Source organism: Zingiber officinale, chromosome 1B (genome assembly GCF_018446385.1).
Source record: "Zingiber officinale cultivar Zhangliang chromosome 1B, Zo_v1.1, whole genome shotgun sequence".
Classification (NCBI taxonomy): Eukaryota; Viridiplantae; Streptophyta; class Magnoliopsida; order Zingiberales; family Zingiberaceae; genus Zingiber; species Zingiber officinale.
This window is the reverse complement of record NC_055986.1, coordinates 84165028-84175791: the sequence shown is the minus strand read 5'-3', so window position 1 is coordinate 84175791 and position 10764 is coordinate 84165028. Positions and strand designations below refer to the sequence as shown.

Below are 10764 nucleotides of genomic sequence, written 5' to 3'. Positions count from 1 at the left end.
CACACGTTGGAAAGTTTTCCAACTCTAATGGACCCTAGAGTCCATCAGCTACAAGCCTTTGAATCCTATTTAAGTTAATATGATCAAGCTTTAGATGCCAAAGATGTGTTTGGTTCATTTCCGAAGGTTCTTTTATCTTATTAGAGTTAGAAGATGTGTTATTAATTTCCATATTTTGCTTTGTGGGAGAAATTGGATTTAAAGTATATAAATTGCCAACCAATGCACTAGAACAGATAATCACTTTATTTCTCTTTATAACCACATTGTTACTAAAGGAAACTGAATATCCATCCAAATACAGTTTAGAAACTGAAATTAAATTCTTTCTAAAACTGGGTACATAAAGACAATTCCTTAAAACCAATTTCCTATTCCTATCAAATGATAAGTAGACGTCTCCCACTGCAACAGCCTCCACCTTAGTAGCATTGCCCATGCAGACAGTTATCTCTCTATCAAATAGTCGCCGGGTTTCCTGGAACCCCTGCAAAGAATTGCAGATATGATCAGTGGCTCCCGTATCTACACACCAGGTGCTGGTAGATAACACCGCTAAACATGTTTCAACTACTAGAGTATGAGATATACCTTTATTGTTCTATTTCCTACGAGGACAGTCCGCCTTCCAATGTCCAGTCTGCTTGCAAATAAAGCACTTGCCCTTCGGCTTCTTTATTCCAGCTTTTTGTTTTGCACCTTGAGGTTTATTCACCTTCTTTGCCGAGCCATTTTGTTTCTTCTTCTTCTTGTCTTTCGGTTTAGAAGTAGAACCATTTTCAGCATAGTGAATTTAAGAATGTTGACGAAACAACCCTTCGGCTGCTTGAATTTCTGTCAGAAGTTCCGCCAATGAATACATCCTTTCATTCATATTATAGTTCAGGCGAAAATGCTCAAAACTTCTGGGCAACGTTTGGAGGATGATATCGACCTGGGTTTCCCCATCAATTTCCCCTCCAAGAACTTGTATTTCGTTTAAGTAAGCCATCATCTTGAGAATATGATCCCTCACGGGAGTCCCCTCAGTCATGGTGGCTGTCATCAGTTTTCTCATTGCCTCTTGCCTAGCAGCCCGATTCTGATGTCCGAAGAGTTCCTTGAGATTGTTCATTATATCATAGGCTATTGGTAAGTCCTGATGCTGATGTTGCAATACATTTGACATCGAAGCCAAGATGTAACACCGCGCCATCTCATCAGCTTTTACCTATTTACTATGATACTGAATCTCCTCTGGGGTAGAATCTTTGCTAGGTGTTTCTGGGCATTCCTCTGACAGTACAAACTTATAGCCCTCAGCAGTTAAAACAATGTCTAGGTTTCTTTTCCAATCTATATAGTTGGGACCAGTAAGTCTGTTTTCTTTTAGAATAATGGCTAGTGGGTTGGCTAGTGGGTTGAAAGTCATCCTAAGAATCACAAAATAAATTTTGGTCAGAACTCTAAATTTAGAATAATATTGATTCCTCAAACAATACTATTTTAAATTAACCAATACCTTAAAACACCGTGAATTTTGTATGCCACGATAGTGTGGACGTATACAAATTCAACATTTGTAAAAGGAGGGTATATCCCATTAATTTTATTATCTTGTCAACCTAACTTTTTGACAAATAAAATTAATAGTTGGTTTCCTTCGGTCACACAAATAATAGCAGTGACTCCGATGGGGAGGATACTATTAGATGTGCCTAAGTGTATACCATTACTTGACACTAAGTCCATTAATAAGATTGTGCCCCTTCCGATGGGGAAGATCGCACGCTCTTAATTAATTTCCTATAGTCATCCGAAATGGAAGTTTGGTCTAGTGATCCGCAAACAAACTCATCCGATATGGAGGAAGACACTCAGAGCCAACGCGCAAGTTTGTTTGCATCACTTATAAACCAGTAATGGAGATCGTGGAATTCACTAAAATAAATTCCTCTCCCACTTAGTTATTTAAAGTGAGGAATTTTGATGATGCTAGCCTACTAAACATGTACACTAACATTCACACACAGCACAATACAAAAGCAATAAATAGAAAGACTAATTTTCAACTATTATGGTTTTTATCTATTGTTGTCCTCCGTGTGTCGTCATCCCTAGCTGCTGCCATCTTTGGCCACCGCCACCGGGTCTAGTTGTCACATCCATCTTGCTCCTTGTTCCGCTGCGCCACTCTGATCCTCAAAAGGTTGCACTCCTTGCAAGATTCGATCCGTGACATAAATAGAATTTTACATTTTCTGATCCTATATTCCTCGAAGGAATGTACATGTAAACTAGATCGAACATAAAATACAATTTACATCCATCGATCCTATATTTCATAAAAGGAATGTACATGTATCTAGATCAAAAAATAAAATCCTAATAAAACTAAATACAACTCCTGCTGTATTTTATAATACAATCATGCACACATAATAAATGCCCTTGACATGTCCAAGGGTCCAATCACACACATAATAACTATAAGCCATAATAGTGGGATCATGCATCCACAAAGTTAGCACATCCTACTATTAACCTGCCTAAATTATGTATGACATGTGCATAATTAAACTAATACTAAATACATAGAGGCAAAACCCTAGCTCTGATACCAATTGTTAGTTGCTACTCGGAAAACCAAATGGCTCCACTGTACAAAAATTTTGTACGTGATCTGAACATTTCCTAGCTACCATGTGTTCTTTTAAGTTAAAATTGTATCTCCTACGGAACTTAACACGTTTGATTCCAAGTTTAACTTATATGTTCTTTTAGGTTTAGATTTGGATCTCCTGCGGAACTTAACATGTTTGATCCAAATCACCTAGGTTATACATTCAATTAAATATTATTTTCCAAAATTGGCTTCCAGTGCTACATGGCGAGGCACTTGGCGTTCTTGGATATGGGAGCAACCACCACCGACTAGACAAAGCCTTTTAAGGAAAGTTAATATTTAATTTCCTTATATAACTCTAGGTTAACTAAAAGGAACAATCGAATCACAAGGAAAAAAGAAAAAGAACACAATATCGAAATTAAATTCGAAAAACAAGAATCGAATGCCTCTTGTATTTGGTATTTATACAAAGAAAAATTAACTAGTATGATGCAGAAATTAAATACTAGTTATACCTCTTCCTTGTATACTAAAAACCTCTAGATCTTCTGCCGTATCCCTCGCCGCCTCTCAGACGTCGTGTGGGTGACGATCCTCCAAGATGAACACCACCCGGAAAGCTTCTCCTCCTTCTCTAGAATTCGGCCACCACCACCACAAAGGAGCAAAAGAGAGCAAAGGGAAGAGAGGGAGAGGGGCCAGCCACTTGATGATCTCCAACAACACAAAATCAATTGTTATGTTTTTATGGCCTTCCCTCCCCCCCTTTTTATATTAGTTTCCCAATGAAAAATTATGGAAAGAGTTTTATAAAAAATTAGACTAATTCCTATTTCCTTTTAATTCTTCTTTTTCTTTCCTTTTAATTAATCAATCCTAGATTGATTTATTAATTAAACAACTATTTGTTGATGTTTAATTATTTGACCGGCCCCTTGCTTGGGCACCAAGCAAGGTGGCCGGCCACTTATTAAAAGGGAAAGAAAGGAATTTTTTTTATAAAATTTTAAAAGAAGAAAACTTCTAATAAAATTTTACAAACTCTTTTTTTTTCTAATGTGGATATTAAAAGGAAAGTTTTAAAATTTAAAACCAAGTTTTAAAATTTAAAACATCTCTAATAATATTTCTTTTTAAAAGAAAGTTTTATAAATTTTACAACTCTCTTTTAAAACCTTGTAGCCTAATTTAAATTAGGAAAATTTTATAAATTTTTAAAATCTCTCTTTTTACAAATTGTAAATATCTGAGGAAATTTAAAAATTCAAAAACAACCTTCCTAATTTAAATATTACGGCCGGCCCCCTTGCCCAAGGCAAGGGCCGGCCACTTATTGAGAATATGTGGCCGGCCATTGCTTGGTCACCAAGCAATGAACCGACCCCTTCTTGGATACCAAGATAGGCTTTTCTTTGGATGGACTTACGGCTTTATTGAGGCTACAACAGGGACCTAGAGGAGAAATTGGTTTTGACCTTCCGATGAGCTTGAGTATCCCGTGCTCGTCCCGAACACACAACTCAAGTTCATCGATAATAACTCATTCCACTAGAGAGTTATTACCGCACTACCGCACCAATCCCAAATTACATTATGGGCTCCTTCTTATCATGAGTGTGTTAGTCTCCCTGTGTTTAAGATTACAAATGTCCACTAATTAAGTGAGTTACTGACAACTCATTTAATTAATATCTAGCTCCAAGAGTAGTACCACTCAACTTTATTGTCATGTTGGACTAGGTCCACCTGCAGGGTTTAACATGGCAATCTTTATGAGCTCCTCTTGGGGACATTCTCAACCTAGATAACTAGGACACAAATTCCTTCTATAATCAACAACACATACTATAAGTAATATCATTTCCCAACTTATCGGGCATATTGATTTATTGAGCTAAACCTCACCCTTTGATAAGTCAAAGAAATAAATATTAAATATACATGCTTGTTATTATATTAGGATTAAGAGCACACACTTCCATAATAACTAAGGTCTAGTTCTTTTACTAAGTCAGTACAAAAAGAATTTACCTAAATGATCCTACTCAATACACTTAAAGTGTATCAGTGTAATTTATTAGTCAAGATAAACTAATACTTAATTACACTACGTCTATTATGATGGTTTGTTCCTTTCCATCTTATTCATGAGCGACTGTTTATAATTTATAGAGAACCGACAACATGATCTTCTAAGCGTGACTCCACACTCCATGTTATCTACTATATAAATTAATTGAACAATTACATTTAACAAATAAATGTAAACATTTGACCAATGTGATTCTTTATTTCAAAATAAATGTGTACAAAAGCTAAACTTTTAAGTATACACTCCAACAAATCCCTCTATGAGGTTAACAAGTTCTACACAATCAAGTAACATGCAATTGAGACAAAGCATAAAAGATCATCCAACGAGTATAAGCATAATATGAGTTTTACATCAAACCGAACCACAACTACTCCCTAATCCTAGAACAAGGGATCTGCTCCATGAGTATCGGAGAAATACCCAAAGACATAATGTTGATAAACATAGAATCTTCAGACACAGAGAAAGAAAGAAAGAATATGCTTATCCAAATGATGACGAGTGGTCTTCGGATCAAATTCTCTGCTTCTGGAGTCGATGTGGTGGTGGAAGATCGCTAGACGGAGATCCAAGAGGGCGTGGGATGGCTTCAAGATGTTTCTCCAACTGATGGCTCGCTTCCTCCTCTCCTCCCTCGAGAAAAAGGGTTAAAACCCTTATATAGACTAGGGTTCGGCGGCGACACGGCGGTACCAAGATGGCACAACCGTGTTCATTCTCTTCTCTGGTGGTGCTGCACGACCGTGTGGTGTCTGGCCTCGGTCCCTAGGGCACAGCCGTGCAAGGATGCATGACCGTGTACTTCTTGGTCTCGGCATGGGTTGGCACGGCCGTGCAAGGATGCACGACCGTGTGCTGATCCGCCTCTGTCTTGGCCGCACGACCGTGTAAGGATTGCACGGTCGTGCACTTCTCCCCTTCTGTCTGGTCACACGGCCGTGCAAGGGTGCACGGCCTTGTTCTTCGGCTTGTTATGGTGCGTTGATAATCGTCGTTTTTGCTCCGAAAGTTGTCCCTGTCAACACAAAACCAAACATAGTGCAGATATCCGAACAAAAGAGTATATATAATGAATACAAGATGAAAGAGGCAATCATGCAACGAATATATATGCATAAAGTACGTGAATGTGTGCTAAAACATGCGTAAATGATCATAATATTTACGCACATCACACCCCCAGACTTGATCCTTTGCTTGTCCTCAAGCAAAATGCTACAAACTATGTTCCTGAGTTCCTGCAGTGTTTCATAATCCCTAGTGCATTCACCTAACTCTATCAACTAGTTTCATTGATAAGGATGACTATGGAGTAACCTAAGTATGGCCTAAGCATAAGTCCTTTGTGCTCGGTACAGTAAGTAGCTCAAACTCTTCAAGTTTTAATTCTTTGTCCTACTTAAGTCGTCATACAATTGAGTTCCTAACGTTCCCGGTGATAGGCACTTACCTTCCACACACTTGGTTCATTTTCCTTAAATTACACAAGGTCTCAAAGGGTACTTCTCGGAATCAAGAGAAACATAATATTCATTTTCCCAGTAACCTAACTCGGTCTCAAAGGGGTGAATTGTTAGTTTCCACTCATGATAACTATTTTTTATCCCTTATTTTTTTCCATTTTTTTTTCCGATGCTATAGAGGTGTAGCACTTATTACACATGCGATGTATATGTTGGGATTTAGATTTTTCCAAATGAGTTTCCATGATCCGAGGTTATCCAGTAACCAAAATGTAAATAAGGAATCACCATAGGAGCAAAAGTACTAAACAATTTGGATGAATCATAACTATTTCAAAAGTATATCTACCATTCAAGCTTAAGTACTTAAGTGTAGTGAAAATAAGGTCCTTAAGGTTAGGCCAAAACTTATACCCAACTCCGTACAATACTTAGCTTATTTCATGCTACTAAAGATAGAGAAAGAAGATACACCAAATATACTAACACCATCTGGAAACTCATGAACTAAGAAAATGCTAGCTATTTTGCTATCGGACAAGTAGCAGAAAAAGTAGACGGTTGATGTTCTCAAATATGCCACAAAATTAAAGATAGGAAAAGAAAATGCAAATGAGGTGCAAGCAGAAACAAATAAAATGCAAATAAATAAAACAAGACTAAATAAAATAAAGAAAATAAAATATGCAAAAGCAGGTAAAATATGCAAAAGCAAAAGAAAGACTCGACTCGACTCAGGTTGTGCAACAACACCCCCCCCCCCCCCCCCCAAGACTTAGACTTTTCATCGTCCCGATGAAATCAATACGGTGGCGGGGGTGGAGGATAAGGAGGCCCTCGATGTGAGCCAAGGGGAAATCTAGGCATACCAGGAAGATGGTCAATGTGTTGATGATATTGATACAAGGCATCTACTTGTTGTCTAGTGATATTCATATCATCCATAAAATTTCTCATTCTTTCCTAGTCAACTTCATAATCTTGGACGAACCCTGTCACATAACTATGGAAGTCCCTAGTGAACTGAAAATGGTCTCGTACCTCATTAAACTGGTCGTTAGAAAGCTTGAAGCGGCCCTCCAACACTTGTTGTTGGGCATTGTGCTTCTCGTGAAGGGATTCTAAGGAGGTGCGGAAGTCAGAAAAATCAAATCTAGAGGATCCTGTGCCATATGCGAAAGAGTGCCTAGGAGGTTCCGGACCGAACTTCTTTATTCATCATTCTAAAAGTTATGACCCCTGCATAGTCATCCTCAAAAGGAAATTTAACATCTATCGAGCTCAAAAATTCAAGAACTAGGCGGGGGTGAGTCAGTGTATGGACATACATTATATTGTTCCAATCTAAAGCACTAATCATCTAATCTACGTCATCCCTAATTCCTAGCACATCCATAGTAGTGGGATCCATATATTTAGTGCATAAGATTTTTCTAGCGACAAGAATATCATATCTAGCTCTTTGCTCATGATTTCTAAAAATAATACTGAACTCGTTTTCGTTACCTTCGTCGCGTGGCACCCATTTTCCTTTGCCCTTTGATGATGAAGCCTTCCCCTTGCCCTTGTCTCCTCCCGGTGCATCTCCTCCCCTAGATCCACTGCTTCCTCGATGAAGTCTCTTCAAGATCTGCGACATGATGTGCAAAGGTTTGAGGAATTTCTTGTGGAGATGGGTCTTAAGGATGGGAGAGGAGAAGGGTGCACAAAATAGGGGAGTTTCTTCTCTCTTTTTGGATTTGTGGCTTGAGGAAGTTTTAGATCTAGATGTAGATCTAAGCAAAAAGTGAGCTCAAGAGGTGGGAAATCAAGGTTTGACGAAGTGTAGTAGAGAGGAGAAGGCTTTTAGGAGAGAGGGAAATGGAAATAGGGTTTTTTGGAAGGGTGGGCGGTGCACATGGGTAGGGGCACGGTCGTGTCTTATAGACACGGCCGGGTCAAATGGGATGCTGCACGACCGAGCCGATTGGCACGACCTTCTTCTTTCTCCCCTCGGCCGAAGTGGCACGGTCGTGCCGGTTGGCATGCCCCCTGTCCTTTTCTCCTTTGTATGAGTCGCACGGTCGTGCCAGTTGGCACGACCTGGATCTTCTTCCTCTCTGGCAGGGCTGCACGACCGTGCCAATTGGCATGGCTCGTGCCTCTTTCTTCTCTGCACAAGCCACACGGTCGTGCAGAGTTGCACAGCCCGTGTCTTTAGTCTCCACGTTGGCTTCACACGGCCGTGTGAGGTCACACGACCAGCTCCTTTAAGCTCAAAGTGATTCGCTCTTCGTCATTTCGGCTCCTCCATCGGCTCCACACCCATGAAAACGCTCATGGCTAGCTCGTGGAGGCTATGCATATCCTAAAAATGAAATACCCAAAATAAAATTCTAGACTAAAACTCACTAGAGAAATAGAACGACAAAAAAGAATGATGAACTAAAATGAAAGAAAAACCCTTGGGTTGGCTCCCAAGAAGCGCTTGTTTTAGGTTTTTAACTCGACCCTGTTTCAGTTAATGCAGACTAAACCCATGGAAGGACGACTCTCCTCCTAGGGTTAATGCTCCAGCCTGTGCCTTCAATTTCACTCGTGCAGGACAAATATATTTCTTGTTGCTTGCTGGAGGGGAACTCTCATGGAAACTGCACTTCTCGACTTTGTGTATGTTGATCTTGCGAGAATTTCCCTGAGAAGAGGGGTTGCAGATGGAGGAATCAGATAAATCAAACTCGATCTTTTCTTTGCCGATCTCCAAGGATAACCTATGACTTTTTACATCGATGATGGCTCCAGCTATGGCAAGGAATGGTCTTCCAAGGATAATCAGTAACTTAGGGTCTTTCTCCATATCCAAGATAATGAAATTTGTGGGAACTATACATCCACCCACTTCAACTGGCATATCTTCCACTATTCTCATTGGGTATTCGCATGAATGGTCAGCTAATTGCAGTGCCATAGTGGTCAATTTAATGTTCTGGAGGCCCAACTTCTTGCATAAAGAGTACGAAAGTAGGCTAACGCTGGCCCCCAAGTTGCAGAAAGCTCTCGATATGAGTTCAGAACCAATTTTACACAGTATGGAGAAGCTTCCTGGATCCTGAAGCTTTGGTGGAGAATTCGCCATAAGGAGAGCGCTACAATTCTCTATTAATGCTACAGTCTCGAAGTCCCCCTTCTGCCTTCTGTTAGATAAAATTCCCTTTAAAAAGTTTGCGAACTTTGGCATTTTGTGCAGCGCATCTATCAATGGTACTTCTATGTAGATTTCTTTGATCTTCTTCAGGAATTGGTTGAACTCTTCATCTTTCTGGGATGCTATAAGCTTATGAGGAAAATGGAGCGTCTGATTCTATGGGGCAGGTTGAAGAGTTTCTTCAACCTTTTTAGTAGCCTCTTCTCCATTACTATTTTGAGTCTGATTGGGCAGTAGGAGAGAGGGCTCCTTCTCTGAGTCAAGCTCCTTCTGAGTAATGATTTGAGGATCTCCCACAGTATGTCCGCTCCTCAGCTCAATGCGGTTGCAATGTTCCATTGGATTTAAATCTGGCTTCCCTGGGAATGTACCCTGTGCTCTTGAGAAAGACTGGGCTATCTGAGCTATCTGGATGTCTTGCATCTTCTGGTGTTTTTCAGAGTTTTCCAGCCTCTGAGTTAGTTGTTTGATCTCGTTCCTCATCTCCTTTTTCTCCGAAAGAGCTTCCTTAAGCATCTTTTCAATCCTGGACAGTTGTGAAGGTTGCTGTTGTTGATAGGTCTGTTGTCCAGATTAGTGGCTTTGTTGCCTAGGCTAATAATTCTGATGTGGTGGTCCTTGATCCTGATTATTCTGGTATGAGAAATTGGGGTGATTCCTCCATCCAGGGTTGTATGTATTGGGGTATGGATTATTTTACCTCTGATTATAGCTAGTTATTGCATCACACTGCTCAGTTGGTTCATTTGTGCCTGAATCATCCCAAAGGGGCAGGTGTCTTGAGCGTGATACGTAACTCCACAAGTGTCGCAAACACATGCCATTGCATTAGCTGTGTTGTTCGCCATGGCTTCAAACTTCTTGGTCAGAGCGTCCAGCTTTGCAGACATGAGTGTAACTACATCTACGTCGAATTTCCTTGACGTTTAATTGGATTCCCCGCAAAAGAGCCATTGGATCTTTCATATGCCCATTGATGGTGGTTCTATGCCACATTCTCTATGATCCCTTTAGCTTCATCGAGGCTTTTGTTCATCAGTGCTCCTCCTGCTGCAGAATCAAGAGATACCTTCATGTGATAATTTATCCCATTGTAGGTGTGCAGAACCAACCATTTTTCAAGGCCATGATGGGGGCACTGTCTTAGCATACTCTTGAATCTATCCCAAGCTTCAAATAATGATTCTGAGTCTATCTGTTTGAAGCTGACAATCAGGTTCCTCATGTGAGTAGTTTTGCTGGGTGGGTAGAACTTATCCAGAAACTTCTGCTCACAGTACTCCCAGGATGATATGCTGTTCGCTAGAAGGGAGTTCAGCCACTACTTGGCTCTGTCTTTTAGGGAAAACCTGAAGAGAAGTAGTTTGATTGATTCCGGAGGGACCCCGTTCACCTTCATAGTGCCACAGATCTC

The 10764-nt window shown here is 40.1% G+C and overlaps 1 pseudogene; it reads left to right on the top strand.

Moving 5' to 3' along the window:
* The first annotated feature begins 10471 nt into the window (after nt 1-10471).
* Nucleotides 10472-10543, top strand: LOC121993991 (annotated as a pseudogene).
* Nucleotides 10544-10764: the final 221 nt, after the last annotated feature.